This window comes from Bombus terrestris, chromosome 13 (assembly GCF_910591885.1).
Source record: "Bombus terrestris chromosome 13, iyBomTerr1.2, whole genome shotgun sequence".
Classification (NCBI taxonomy): Eukaryota; Metazoa; Arthropoda; class Insecta; order Hymenoptera; family Apidae; genus Bombus; species Bombus terrestris.
In genome coordinates, this window is record NC_063281.1 from 14,039,869 (window position 1) to 14,055,053 (window position 15,185).

Genomic DNA, 15,185 nt, shown 5'->3' on the forward strand with positions numbered 1-15,185 from the left:
GGCAACCGCGCCGACTCCTCAGGCCAATCATGCAAACATCTCTCCCTCTTTCTCTCGGTATCAACAACCCCTTGATCCGCGATTTTCAAATCCCTCCGAGTTCTTCTCCCTCTTTATCCTGTTCTTTCTCATTGGTGGAAATTTAGGGTAGTTTCGGGAGTTTCTAGTAGCATGGCCGTTTTTAGAACGATCGTTCCCCACGGTGTTCATTGCCTTCCCTCCTTCCAACCCCCCCCCCCTCCACCACCCCTCCAAATATGTTTCTGCCAATGAATCTCGATTAAAACGATGCTCCAATCGAATACGTCGGATATAGAGTACTGTAATAATAACGATGATTGGAGTGATAACGATCTTCGATTCTACAGGATAAATTCGAAACGGCGATTTCAATGTCTCTCTTCTATCGACTGATTTATCATAAATGTAAGTACAAGATTTATTATTCTTAAAAACATATTTTACTATATATATGTATCGTAGCGTATTATTATCAGGCTGATATCGTATATTTAAAAAGAATAAAAAATATCGCTGCGTGATTCGATACGCATTTCGAAATTGAAAATTGGTAAAAAGTAATCGCACGTGAAAACCTTGCTTCAATGTAAAATCCAGTTATGTAATATATCATAATGATAATCGACGTTATATGGATTGCTTTTAACGCAGTTAAATAACTGTAAATAATAAATTGAATAAAAACCGATGTAAGAAGCTTTACGACGATATTCATTTATTTGAGAAAGCAGCACTTAACAAACGAACTTCGTTTCACAGGATAAAGATATTTCTCATAAATCTCGTATCCTTCGGTCACACTTGAACTTTCAAACATATAGATAACAACATGTCAAACGTTCGTAATGGGTATTTGGCTAATTTATAAAAATCGAAAGAGATAAAAGTCTACGAACATAGATATGTAATTGATGATTTATGCACGATGGTTATTAAACATAAGCTTTCGTTATAGATTATATACGGCGAAAAGATAACCAAACGTTACGTTGACATACGAAAGGCCGCGTAATTATTGCACTCGCGGTATTCAATGCAGTGTGATAGGATAGCTCGAATGTAGCCGCGCGATAGAATACCGAGAAGAGTCGCATGAATGAAATTGAGCTTCTATTCATGCACGATGTAAGTCGTAGATTGTAAGTAACCACTGTTAGCGTTCGATTATACGTACGACAATTTGAACGTGTCGTAAATGGTGTAACAACGCGATACGTCGATTTACGTTGATACAAAAAAAAAAATCCTTTCGTGAAATTTCAAACATTGAAAATTTCAAGCTCGTTCGAACGAGTAACGTATAGGTTTTACAAATATCGGAAAAGATAACGAATGCTGAATTGCAAGAAGAAGACACGATATGCAAACATGGCGATTTATTGTTGTCGCTTTCGCTCGCATACATCCTACGGATGAAACGTTTTTCGCTCGATCCTTTACGAACAGTTGCAGTTTTCGCGACATAAAGTTAGAGGTATTGACGTTATAGTTCGAGATACATCGTAATAAAAAGTATGGAGTAATAAAAAAAAAAAAATTGTATATTAAAAATATGTTTACGTAGGCCACGTTTAAAGGTATACGTATACACCTTACGGTACCTATTGTTATTTTTTGCTCCATGCTTAATATATTCCGACTATTCATCGTTACCTACGCAGCACTGAGTACTACTTTTAGAAAAAACTTATTACCGGCAGAAACGAGTACAAACAAATTCTAAAAGTTTTCAGTAGAAAAGCTAGAAACGGTATAAAATGACGCATAGACTGAAAGAAAACTTGAAAGAAACGTGGTCAATGAAAAATAAACACGGTAAGATTTTGAATTTCATTCGCGAGTCGACGTAGCGCGCGATGTCGTTTATAGTGGAAATGGAGATTTCAATTCGTTCATATAGAACACGTATGGCCTACAAAGAGCCCGCATGTTCCAAACTGATATATCTATACCAACGTATAGCTAGGCCACCATAACGAAAACTGACTCCCATTAGTCGTTATATATAACTCCATGAGAATCTGTTTGGGGTTGAAAGCATTAACCCTCCTTCTCCGTATTAGGGTTCTATCGCGAACAGACCCTCATAGGCCCGTATGTCATGGGAAAAACCGTGACATCCTCTAATTGGACAGAGCCTGACTTCCAAGCTACTATCAAACGATGTTGATTATAACACGATGACCGTAATCAGATAAAAGATACAAGGATTTTTATTACACCGGTTAACTAGCGACACCGATCGTATCGATCGATCATGCTGAATTCTTAAACAAATTGACCGAATGTCATGGTTTTATTTTGGTAAATGATACAGATTATAAATAAACACGATAATTTTAGCGTTCCGTTGCTAGAAAAGTATTTTGAATCGAAAATGTTAAAAGGACTATTAAGAAGATAAGCGAAAGATAACATCCACCGAGAGATTAATCGGTCGTATAAAAGATTTTCAAATAAAAAAATAAATGGGAAAGTAATTGCTTTCTGATACAAACGAAGAAATTCCATCGAATGGATCCAAATATACAAGAACTAAAGTAGAATAACAAATAAATAAAGAATAGAATAATAAGTAAAGAAATGAAATTCAAGTGCGCGTTAGTCTTTACTTTTTACCTTTAACGTAATAAACGTTACTCGCTTGTATAAAAAATCAATTTTTCGCTAGCATATTACTCTATTCGTTGTGCGAATCGCGTTATTGAATTCTAAATGAGCTTTTTTTTTGTATTTAATGTCTCATCGATAATTGCCGATTAATAATCTCAAGTTGATATAGGTAAAGAATTCAGGTATTCGACCGTTAATTATTTCCTTTATCCTTTACCATGTTTGGAATTTCGATTTAACGCAAACATTAGTATCCCGTTATCGTTTCATTAAGATCCTAATCGATAGTAACGTGAGTTATAAAAGTTTAATAGAATAATATTTTGTTCGGTTCCCCTTTCCGATAAGCGGTGAATCGATCATTTCACAGATATTCGTAAGTCATGCTCGATCTTCTCGTAGTGCTTGACTTGACATCGAGTGTCTATAAAATTGGCGATAACCTCGCTTCCTACTCGAACGACCTCGTGTCGGAACTTCCGGCTTTCCTTTCGCAAAATGTCACTTCCTCCTTCGACCGATACGTTGGCGTTACAGCTGCGAGCAGTTTTGTAAAAATCGGTTGCCGCTTGCCTGAAAGTCAATCGACAGAGGAGAATCGGCAGCGTATCATTATAATCATCGAACAACCGATAACTAAGATTTCTCTAAGGCTAGGCTTTAGAATCTTTACATAAGACATTTCTCAACAGTGAGCGAAAAATTTTTAAAATTTGAATCCTCGAATAACCTTGATATACCGATTTTCCTTTAATTTTAATTTTTACAAAAGTATTTTACAAAATATACTCAAGCTTGTTTAAAGTAACGTTGCTCTCATTTAGTCATAGAATAGAAAAGATAGAAACACCGATAATTATGGCACAGATACGCGTTCGGTAATCTGTAACAGCTCAGAGGATAAAGGTAACAGGGTTACAATGACGACACAAGAACACGATAATTACGTTAGTCACAGCGGTAAAACTATGAACGTTGGAAAGATTATTCGAAACTGCACTGTGTTTTCTATTATCTTTTCATTCTCATCGTATCTGATTGTATCGTGATTTTATTCTCATTGATACTTTCACGACACTCGTCAAGTTCTAACACAACGGAAAGACGCGCGATTGATATAGCCCAAGTATAGTTTAATACAAGCTACTAAGTAAATTGTTTCGATTTTAAGACATATGATAAAAACGATCTCTCCGAGCGATTTTTAAGGAAATACGTACATTGCCAGGCATTTACATGCTCGACTGCTAAACAATTCTGGATTCGTTTTCGTTTGAAACTCTCGCTTCAAAGATTATGTTTCGACGACACAACAGAAGCGTAAAAACAAGCAGAAACGAGTTGTAGCGTGACGTCACGCTGCTCAGCGTGTGACATTTTCAGCATGGCATTTTCTTATTAGCCCCGGCACATTCTCGTCTCAAGAATCCTCTACCGCCTGCTCTTCCTCTTCTCTCGATCGTTCTCCTGCGAAAGGGACGCAGTTATCAGCCAACGTGTCGAACAATGGAGCTCGAATCGATAATTATCTTCGAATCTTATTCTTTCTTATCATCAGATGTAAGATATAATCGCGTAATTAAAACCGTTTATGTATCGTAACGTTTAATGAAACGAATAAAGATTATACGTATATATAGAAAGTTTGATCGATTAGGAAATTCCATTGATCGCGCAGCGTTTTACCAGAGCGCGTTAACCTTGGTCGCGATTCTCTCGAGTTTCCCGCTAAAGTTCTCAGAACCGAAGAGGACGATGTTTCGTTTTCGCCCTCCGTCAAAAAAGTCACAGGACGTCGCATCACGTCGCGTCATATAGCGTTGCCAGGGAAAAATGCATATTTCTTAATCGTTAACGGTACTCGAACCGATATGACCGCTGAAAGGACGAAGGACGCGAGTCTGCGAAAGAAAGGTCAACCGACCGACCATGCATAGGGTTCTGTTTAACACATGTGCATCCTTGTCTTTCCACATGCACTTCGATAATAACGCAACGTACGTACATCTGTTGGACACTCGGCTAACTTTTCCTTTTCTTCCTGCCTCGCTTTTGTTACCGTATTCTGTCTTTAATCGCGGTAACGAGACGTCTCTCTTCCTCTTTGTCTCTCCTCTAGCCGTTTCTCTCGTTCGCCCATCGACCGCGACGTCTTCACGGACACTTTCGAAACTTTCGACGATGGATTTTGTTCCAGTTGCTCGTTTCTTGTTCCGCACGGTCCCCAGATCGAATCGCTTTTATTCACAACGGCTAATGGAGGAAAGTGGTTGAAACTCTTACCATGCAAATTTCACACTTATTCGGTATAAGTTCGCTCGTCTCTTCTCTGTTCGAGAAACGCATCGATCTGGATATGGCGGATGATGAATTCGCTTTCTTAATCTAAAAATTATATTTACGTAGTTGCTTCTAAAAGATCGGCATCTCGATCGGCACACTGTTGCATGAAATTTAATCGTATTCCTCTTGCTTGCTCCTATATTTTCTCTTTTCTTCTCTTTTTTCTTTCTTTTCTTTCCTTTCTTTCTTTCCTCCTTTTTCTTTTACTGGCAACGACAAGTTTCTTTCTTTCCTGTTCCTTTCCCTCCTTATGGAAGTTGTTCTTCTGTGACACAGAGCAAGCAAATAAAGATAATAGCGATCTTCGTTTCTCGATAAATTAACTTTCCTCGCTATTAGCGATATTTTCAATTTTTCGCACGATCTTCTCTTTCCGACTTTCTAACGTCTATTAACTTTGTTTAAATAATTGCACGTAATCGTTGCAAATACGTAATAAAATGATATTACGCGTTTACGTACGTAATTACGTACTACGAAAAAGATGAAAGTTTTGACATTGTCATTGCATTGCACGCATTCGACCGTTTAATCGAGAGAAAGGTATTTTCGAAACTTCCATTCTACAGCATATAAATAGCAAAAAAAAAAAAAAAAAAAAAAAAAGAAGAACAAAGCGACGAAATACTAATCGGATACTAATAAAAGTGCACGCGATTCTATTCTCGTTTGTCTCGTTTAAGATCGAACGCAAAGAAAACGATGTTTGACTTGCGGCTAAGATTACGTAAATCGTCAGGCATCTAAAGTGAAAGTATTATTAGTTATTTTTTTCTCCTATGTCGTACCTGTACGGTCTAATTAATCGTAGTGCCGTAGAATTGTAAGAGATCGTCGTTCGGCCGAATCCACGATAACAATTTACCGACATGTTGTACGCACGCCGATTTTCACCGCCGCCACGATGTAACGTAAATGCCGTTTGATCGAAGATCCAGCGAGATTTCGTTTACCATTGGTCAAGTCCGATCAGCCGGCTCGGCGTTGTTTACAAACGACGGAAACGAGTTATCGAAAGGCGGAGGCCGGATGAGTCGAAACGAGTCGAACCGTTGAAATTCGCGATAGAGAAGAAAGAAAAAGGATAGCCGCGCGCGCTTGTCGCGGAGATCGGCATCGAATCGATGGAAATCGGAGCTGCGAGATCGTTCGAGGAATCGTTAAAGGCCAAGGCAGCGACACGCTGCCAGCCAGGTAAGTAGTCGCGCAACGATACGGGTAAATGCACGCCGCGCTCAGCAAACTGGACGGAGAGAAGAGTTAGCTCGCGTAACTCGGCCCCACGGTAGTGCCCCGTGCGAAAAACTTGTTATCCGCTTGCCTTCTTTACCGCCGATGCGAAAACTGACCCCTCGAAATCGCGCACGTCGGCCATTCCGCCAAGCTTATCTCTCTAGCGATCCCACTTTTTTCACAACGAGGTATCCACCATCAGGCCGCAACGCGAAACACCGCGATTATTTCCACGCGATCTCGCTTCTCTGCAACTTCCCTAGCGTTTCTTCTACGGTTTTCCTTTTCCACGTCTTATTCGTCGGAGGATTCGCACAATTTACACAAATAGGAGGGCATTTAAAAGATCGAACGGTCTTTTAACGGACCTGCTGCTACACGTTGGCGGGATATTTGAAACTTTCTGTCGCAGGCGAGTTTTCTTTCGTCGTTAAACGCGTAAAGTTACGATAGATCGTGATGAGTATACGAGAAAAAATTGCACAACGAGATGAGCTTCAGGGTACAGCATGATGCACGATTTCCTTGAAACGTTCCAACGTGAAGCAAGGATGCGGTTCTTAGCGCGTTACGTAGACGGATACGCGTCGATGTAGACGTACCGATTGCCTCCGATTCTTATCGGTAGCGCGCGGTTTGAACGATGGAAGCAGAGTTGGCTTTATGACGCTGCTCTCGCGTTAAAGTTGCATACATCGAAATTGAAATCTACAGATCAAAATCTCGATAGACGAATTCTTCGACTAATCGCATCTCGTTTCTCTTATCGTTACCTCGTTGCCATCGACAAAGGCAGGGGATAGGATTACGAAATTATGGCTCTAGTTCTATTTCGTTTCCCGCCTATTAACGCAAATACACTTCCAAATAGCGAATTATGTTAGTTTTATAAAACAATTGAAATCTCTTCCCTGACTCTGTATAAATTACGCTTTCACCGAACGATATTTTTATATATCGTCAGCTTAGCGATTCCGCGAGCAATTTCGTACATCGATTAATGGCCGCGACAAACGCACGCTTATTACGAAGAATCACTTTCTCATTCTGTCACATTTTTAACGACTGGCGCCACGTCGATCACCACTTTCACGTGTCATGTTAATTTCAAACAAGCGATAAATTTCTATTGCGTAAGAACGTGAAACATTTTTCTGCTCGTAAAATCTCGTATACAATTGGTTAATTCTGCGGTAAAAGAAATACATAAGTGTTACGAATTTCTCTTTTATCGACGTTTCTTTCGAGTAACATAACTCGCATCGCTTAGGCTTGAGAACGTAATAAATTACTTTTGCCTAATCTTTCCATAGGATTATCTCGAAGCATATCGATCGTTCGAATAAATATTTAAGAGCCAAATCGATATACTTTAAGGCAACGTTTTCTCATCGTAGTAAATGAAAATTTTGGTACACAAGTACCAGATAGTTTAATATATTTAGTTTCCAAATACCTACGATCGCAATAAATAATTTCGTGATTCATAATTCGATAAGGTACTCCAAGTTCGAGACGTTCGGGTGAGTCAATTTTGTTAGTTGTAGACACAATTTGGTTTAACATATTGCCTAAAACGATATGGAAATGCAAAATGATATCAATTCGAGCTGTTATCTCTTTTATCGTTATTATCGTAGGTTGATATGATATTTTGTTGAATGCCGAGTCGAATAGGTCATCGTGGGTTCGGTCAAGTTCGCTTAACTAAATTCTGTTTAAACGAGCAAAGATCATACCGATAACCACGCAGCAATAATTAAACATAACATCGTTTATCGTAAAGTGTAAATTTATAAAAAACAAAAATGTTTGTTATCAACGTGGAATCTTATATCGGCCACAGAAGCAGAGTGACAGAATGCTCGGTTAGCCAGAGACAAGGGTACAAGAGGAATGAAATCGAAAAAGAGCAAAGGCAGCGTAACAGAGGGCGAAAGATCGTGGTCTCGTGGTGTAGGATCGTGTACACGTTGGATAAACGGAGGTAAAACTATCCAGACGAGCGACTTTCACCCGATTGACTTTCCCTTTCTCTACACACCATATACTGGCCTCTGTAACTCGACGTATCAGTCTGCCGCCTCCGAGATCGCGATAGTTTAGAGCTTGTCGTCTACTTCTATTTTCGTCCGTTCTTCCATTCTTTCTTTGATTTCGCTCTATAATATACGAGATAACGCGACACGCGAGAAACATTCGGACGCCGCATATTTAGGAAACTACCAGATACGTTAATTCGTACTGTTTGATAAACGACGCTTGAAACAGAACGAAGGCGACTTTTCAGGTTTTTATCTCGCGAAAGAAACGATAACCAAAGCGAGAAAGTTTGTCCGGTCGCCAACGTTATTGAAATTATACAAAGTGTCGTTGAACCGGCCGATACTAAGATTCAAAACCATTACTTACGAATCGTAGCAGCAGAAAACCAAGCAGACCCGTTGTTGAGAAATAATAAAGCAAAACGCATTTCTCGAACATCCTTGAAATCCTTGTTAAATCGTCTAACGATCGATATCGCGTTTTACGCCAAGTATATCGATAGCGGTAGAATTTCGTCCTTGGTAGCGAAATCGATTTCACCTAGATCAAATCGACAACCACTGACGTCAGCGCACGTTCAGTCTCAAGATGTGCGCATTGCACATGCATTATGTTTCTGCATCATCCGGATACGTGATCGTCAGCTCGTGTAAGTTCTTATCTAAGTCATGCTTTGTACGTCGGTATAAGTCGGTATTTCTTCTTTTCAATTTTCATCGCTACGATATCGTAGTTACCGTTAATTAAACAAAGTATAAGTATAAAATACGTAATATAATACGTAAAAATATGTAATAGAATTATGCGGCCCGACAAAATTTTGTGTAAATGCGTATCTTTACGTGACATCGATAATAAAGCAGCATCTGGGTAGTAATTCCTTTTGCCTTTAGCCCATTTTAATCGCCTACTATCTTCTTTACTCGTATACATGCCATGTGTTTTCAGTTTTTTATTACCGACGATACAGAAATATCAAACGTCAAAGACGTAACAACATTTTAGTTGAAAATCGATGTAGGACTGGAAACTTTCATAGAAAAGTAGTCTTTAACACAAATATCAATTCTACGAAACTTATTATCAAATATTGGCCTTGAGTCATTTTTATTATTAGCCATTATTAGAGGAAACGCCTTTTAAGTAGGTTAGAGATAAATTTGCATAAACAGCAAGGGAGCACGGGCGGACGGGGGGACGGAAGGGTGGAAAGAAACGAGTTGACTAAATATTTACGTTTGTAGCTCGTCGATAACGATTACAATTTACTAAATATACAGAACTAAGAAATCGTCGAATAGGAAATAACCAATAGTCGGAAACGATCGTGTCTATCTATCCGATCTTCGAGTACGAAAATTATCGGACTGTTTGAACGAACTTAAAGATAGCCGAATAATAGTCTAATACTAGAATCGAAAAATGCATTAAACAACAAATGCGGTAAAAACTCTTACTATGTAATCGAGAATATAGACGCATGCAAATCGCGATACAATAGAGATTCTTAAGATTAATTCGTTAATTCGAATACGTTATATCGTTTATATCCTGCTGCGTGCATTTGTTTTTGTTCGCTTTTGTTTCTTGCAGGAAACGCTGTAGATCGGAACGGAAATTTTATCAATCTGCGTGACTGTATGAGAAACGTTTGGTAACTTGACGTAGAATTTTATTAAACTACAGCGGTAATTATCGAAATGTCTTTCATTTTTCACAATCGTCACGAAGCTCCACGGTCTTTCGTGGAATTTTCCAGAGATAACGTTCACACTGACGACACTTATCACTGCAGGTCTATCTCTACGATGTTAAGCTCCGTTTACAATGCCACATGTATATCACACTACGCGATAAATAGCTCTATACCGTTAACCGTAACGTCTATTATACCTTCGAACGACAGTTTCACTACGATAGATCGATCGTTTATTCGATCAGTGGCGGAGAGACGCGATCGCGAGGAAACGCGTCAACGGGAGTCGTAAACTCCCGTTACGATTAGACGATCGACGCCACGAACAGATCGATCCCCTATTTCTTTGTTTATTGATTAATGCTGATTATTTATTTATCGATGCTTGATTAACAGTTCAAAGATAGTATATATCTCCGACAACTTTGTAGAAAGGATAGTTACGCTGGTGCAAGGTATAAGTTAAGTAGGTGAACGATAGAAGGGTGGAAGCCGGTGAGGAGACGTTGAACGTTCTAAAGGTGATGAACCAATGAAGTTCGGTGACGATGCTGTCGCGGAGGAAAACTCTTGCTAGGTGTTCGTCGCCCCACCACCGGTCTCTTGGTCACCCATGCACGCTGAAAATCCCGGAAAACAGGAAAATCTCTCTGGGACGGAAGAATGGGAAAAATTTCCCTATTTTCTACCTGATGGAGCAATAATCATAGAGAACATCTTAACTCGAAGGTGTTTTATACCGCTTAACGGTCCTAACGGTTAAATCGAAATGCTTAATTTTACGATAGTTCCTTATGATCATTACGATGCAACTAATTATGCGACGTAGCAAGTGGGTAGGCACGACCGAGTGATAGATTCCGGCCTAGCCTAAAAGTCACCAAACGAAACATCCGTGTTAACGGTTCAATGGTCCTACGGATTTGAACGATCTACGGAAACTGGTAAAGAGTTTGAATAACGATCGCTTCGGTCGAGCAAAAGCGATAAAACGTTACTTACACGAACATACTTTTCGGTATTTCATTTTATGCTACACCTATTTCTCCTCTAACTGCCATTTTATAATTAACGGTTACCATTTGTTTAATTACGATAATAACGACGGCACGATAATAACGCGTTTAATTAATTTGCTTATCGGATAAAATTAAAAGGAAATAATAATTTCCTTGGTGATTTGAAACGAAGATCTGTCGGTCTTTAAATTCGTACCAAGATATAGAATATACTTAGAATACATAATTTTTTAAATACATATTTGAACAAATTAATCGTTAAACAAATGATACAATGGAAACGCGTCTAGACAAATTTCCAAAAGTAATGACTTTTGGTTTCGTAGGAAACAGGATCGTGAAGTTATCGCGAGTCGTTTGAAACTATCGGAACAAAGTAGGTACGTAATATGGTTTACAGATTCGATAAATAATTTCAAGACACGACGAACTTGGAAACATTCTCTTTTGCCTGTTCGTTAACTTTTTTTCCGCACCACTGATACACGCAATCTGATTATTCGTTATCCGATGATAATAAGGTGCCCGCAGGTAGAATACATAAGGCAGAAGATCGCACCGTTGCACTATTTAATCGTTGCAGAGTCGAATAACTGCCACTTTATACTTCGTATACAGCACGAAGCCTTAATGTTATCTTTATCCTGCATACTTTTCTTAATAACAAAGAAAACGCGTATTTGGTTAGATTCGAAGATTATACGATTTAAACGATACGACGAATATGAAAAGTTGTTACGAAATTCAAATTACTTAATATAAGAAATTGAACGGTACGTGGTATTAAATACGAAAGAAATTTGTGTCTTTGGTTTTATGCTCTGATATTTCATTTTTCGAGCGACATACCATTCGGCAGTTTGATCGGGATGGAAAAATATCGTAGATTCAATGGCAACCGATATACGTTATTTATGCATCTGTATTTTTTTACCGTTTACCGCTTTACCGTTCGTTGTCTTTCGAGCATATTTCTATATATATGTCGGATTGAAGTCAGGATTAAGGAGAGGGGCGTTTAATGAATTTTCATTAGGGTTGGCCATTGCCGTGATACGATGAAGAGTTTATTAGCACAGACTTATTAACAAGATTAGGCACTCGTAGCACTAGTGATAATGACCTTAGGTTCGAAACGAATCCGCGGTCAACGGGACTCTTTTATTCTTTACTCGTCGGCAACGCCTAGGTGGTACTCTCAGTTAGCACGCGAAGTAAGCACTCTATCGAAATGATACCTTAGTCGATGAAATCGTACTCGAAGCTCTCACGGTGACGCTGTCTAGGAAAAACTGCTCCACTCTCTAGCGGCACCAGGTCTTTTATATTCCTGGAGACAAGTCTCCGTTCGGAGAGTGAGGGAAATTACCGTTGTTGTTAATTGGTCAGTCTTTGGAAGTGTCCTTCACGGAAAAGACTGTTTGCCTATTTTCGTTAATTAAGGTTTAAGGTTTATGACGGGTCATTAGGCTGGCTGCCGATGTTCTGCGAATATGTCTCGACAACCGGCAATCGACCTACCCATAGAATAGGGTCTGCTTATGACGAGCCATGAGACAGAAACCGTTAGTGTGCTTACTGTCGAGTGCCGTTACAACTATTTCTTTTTATGGAGGGCTATAGACTTTTTCATGACTTTGTTAGAAAAATGTTCGTCCCTTGATCGCGGCTACGTTCAGTGACTGGTTGTCACCTCGAACTCATTGTCAACCAAACTCATTCTCATAGATTGCAGGCAATTACAATCGGGCTAAAGGACGGTGATTGTTTAACTACGGCTATGGTGGAATCCAAACTACAATATTAGGGGTTTTTTTCCCCGGTTTCGACGGAAGGCTCCGGTGTCTCTTCATCTCCGACATATATATTCTGCTATTTTCAAATAGAAATGGATACACGAGAAACTACCGAGTCAAACAAAATGTATTTACGATTCTCGCGACTTTTACGATGTAATTTATTTTGTTTCCGAACGGTATCATCCTAAATTTATTCGTCAGAGATAACAATAAATCGCGAGTATCGCACGATGCATAATGCATAACGATCGTTCTTTAAATGGTTTATCCAAATAATATCCGATCCTAGTTTATAGCATCTCTGTTTTCATAGAAAAAAAAAAGTCTAAAATTTAGCTATCGCCAGTTTATATTCCAAATTCTAGATCTAGGGAGCAAAGGAAAACGTCGAATTTTCCAATTTTACACAAAAGCATGTTCAAATTTGTACTTGCGTTATCTTCTATGACGACGATAGAAGTACGCACTATCTCGAGATGTAGGCATCGTCAAAGCAATAAATCGCAGAAACTTTCCGATACGAGTACGCGCAACGTAAAATTCTTCAACAAATGAAACAAATTTCATTGTCACGACGAAACTTTTGCTTTCACGAACTTTGTTTTGTAACGCAACGAGTTACCGGAATTCCAGAGAGAGAATGCGAGCATGCGTAAACTTCCTACGCTGATAAATCACCACCGCTCTTTTCAGAAGAGATGGATAATTGGAAATTGGAAAGTTTGCTGTCGTTTCGTACTCGAAAATTAAAAATCGCTTCGTCGTCCGTGTATCACGATTCGTTCGAACGAGCAAGGTTTCATCACGCTCGAAGGTATTCGTTGCCGGAAAATATGGAACGTTCGTCGAAAAAGCAGTTGGCGAAGCTGCTCGATAAACGACAAGACGCGATCGAAACAAACTGTACAAATTTTTCTAATCGATTCAATCTTTTTTCTGATCTTGCAAAGGACTTGCTAGAAATGCGAAGCGCGATTAACGACAATCGAATTCGGAATACGGTTCGGAATTTCCACGAGATAAGAAGAATTTCGAGGACAGAGAAACGAGCCGATTAAAAAGGGATGGTGGTTGGCGCAGCTTGTCCGCGGAACGTGTTAATTATTAATACGAAACGTTTAAGCCGACCAGTTATGGTTACCTATTTTAATCCGGGAGGTCTGTTTTCACCGTTGCTTTTCGGCCACTTCCGCTCCTGAATTAGAAGCGCCAATAAACGAAGGGCCTCCATAGAGACCTCGTTGTTTGACCAAGTGCACGCCAGGCACCCTGTGCGGCCTGTTCGCTCCTTCCAATAAAATACCAGGAACCGACGCCATCCACGAAAAGAACCGATAATTCTCCGCGATACTATGCCACGACTCTGTCGAATAGCGGAAGAGAACGTGATCAAACCGTTTCGTCAGCTTCGGCGACGGCAATGACGCGAAAATTCTAACGCAGAAGCTGTAGTCTAAAACGCGCGCGTTTTTCCTTAATGGAGCTTTCGTTGACTCGTACGATCGAAATTTTAATGGCGAAAACCGTTGTTAAATCTCGTTGATAGCTGGGACAAGAGATAAGTTTATTATTAACCTAAGTACACCGTAGAGAGGAAATTTTACTTTAAAAATAATCGGCTTAAAAGCATTCGTTATTGAAACTGGCAGACGCTCTGCCAGTAAGTTGGAATAAATCTGATCTTTTTTGTAACCTAAACGTACGTGCCTACTATAAATTAAACAAAGCCCTATCTATCGTTCTTCGGATAAAGAAAGAAGCGTTATGTTCTCGAGGGAAACGGTTCGACGCTATCTTAATTTTTTTACAACGGGTTAAGGCACTTTACGTCTTCGTACGCCTCTTTTCGTTATCAGATTTATGCAACGTGGAACACTTCGAGTTTCCGAAACTCTTCATACGTTACAGAACCTAAACGATAATAAACGGAACTTTCTTACTATTAGATGCGTGTCAGAAGGAGTAAAATATGCAAATAAAATGTTTACGACGATAATAACAACGATACCGATAAGTACGAAAAAGGTGGCGAAATGAGAAATATGCATTCATCTTTGTTGCAACATCCGAGTTAATCGCTTTATTATTATTATTATTAACTATTAACGACAGCATTTGATAACGAGTATTGTGAAATAATTTTTTGAAAATTTCAGACGAAACCAAAGTGGCGCACTTGCTTATACACTTGGAAATTCCTAATTACATATTCTAAATATTCGTAACGAATAGTAGTACTCTATACACGACGTTACAACGTCGAGAAACTCGCTCGATTGCTCATTTTATTATTACGACGTGGTAACTGGTGCCGGTATAATCGTCGAATTGTCCGCCATATCGATCTCTAATTCGAAGACAGGGAACGTTCGAATCGCGATACGTATGTTCAAAAGGAAGGAAGAAAAATGCGTA

The 15,185-nt window shown here is 39.2% G+C and overlaps 1 long non-coding RNA gene across 3 annotated transcripts in view; it reads right to left on the reverse strand.

The window, feature by feature from the left end:
• Window positions 1-711: 711 nt before the first annotated feature.
• LOC125386240 overlaps window positions 712-15,185 on the reverse strand; it is a 30,385-nt gene continuing 15,911 nt past the window's right edge. The window contains exons 2-3 of one of the 3 annotated variants that reach the window (XR_007226211.1): window positions 4,640-5,242; window positions 712-4,101 (exon numbers count right to left, since the gene is read on the reverse strand). This is a non-coding gene — a long non-coding RNA (uncharacterized LOC125386240). Of the gene's footprint in view, window positions 4,102-4,639; window positions 9,083-15,185 lie in introns of those variants that run through there. The other 2 variants (XR_007226209.1, XR_007226210.1) reach the window with 2 other exon arrangements.